Raw genomic sequence first — 1152 nt, 5'->3', positions numbered from 1 at the left:
AATTTGCTTTGGCTTTAGCACAGTGGAAATTTAAAAGACAATAATGTAATAAACTCTCTGTACTGCACAATTAATCTTTTATTTACATCGTTATAATAAGATGGTTCTCGAGCTTGCAGAACTGAGCACTGAACAAAAACTCCAGCGTTTTAAGCGTCGGACACAATTTCAGGCTGGGAAATCTCATACTCATCCAGGCCATCCTATACACCCACAACAAATTCTGAAACCACAAACAACCCTATTATTTGTATGGCCATCACAAAGGTCCAAACCCTTAGGCTGGAGCTGTGCAAGATAATTTAAGGTTCTTGAACTGCACCTTCACTTCCATTTTCCATTTCTTCATTTTCCCCAATATCTCTGTCCATCCCTTGTGTATTCTTGTACCTGTCACTTCTTCACCAGCAGGTCTACCGTTATGAACAGAACTGTGTCCATCTAGTTGCAAAACAACCACCTCATTTTAATTTGTTTGCACAAAAAGTTATTTATCTTAAAATGACTTAAATACCCAAGATGTAACAAACCTATTTTTCATACAAATATATTTTTAAAAAATTGTGTTTAAGTGCCTATTTATAAAAATTAGTGCAATACCTTCATTGAAAAATCCTAATAGCCGACTGAACACACTATTGAATTGACTCATATTTTTGTTTTGCTGTCTGCTCTCCCTCCTTACCTAAACTATAAATCCATGCGAATATCTGTCTGCTAAATGTATTAATGTGACTTTACAGTATGATGTCCTTTAGCATAAAGTATTCTGTCATGATAATAATGGGGTGCTCCTGATAGCCTAACTAGCAGTTTAATACTCCGCTAAGTTAACAGACAAAACTATAGTGACTAAGGGATTATATTTGGGGATCCGTGGCATTAATTGTTGGACAGCGTGTTCTCTCTTTTACACACACAAAGACTTTATCAATAAAATAGTTTTGGGAAAGCCGGTCATATGCGAGTAATTCACATTCACGCGCTCTCTTCTGCTCTCTCTCTCTCTTCAGTAACTGCACACGGCTCATTCCTCTGTTAGATCTAAATTTTATGTAACGGAGGCTCGGGGTGTTAGTAAAAATATTCGAAAGTAATTGTTTCACGTCGTGGCCGCACTATCATATTGGGCTTCCTTTTTCGATAGGCTAC

Source organism: Sinocyclocheilus rhinocerous, unplaced genomic scaffold (genome assembly GCF_001515625.1).
Source record: "Sinocyclocheilus rhinocerous isolate Xijiao unplaced genomic scaffold, SAMN03320098_v1.1 scaffold957, whole genome shotgun sequence".
Lineage (NCBI taxonomy): Eukaryota > Metazoa > Chordata > Actinopteri > Cypriniformes > Cyprinidae > Sinocyclocheilus > Sinocyclocheilus rhinocerous.
This window is presented reverse-complemented; position numbering follows the sequence as displayed.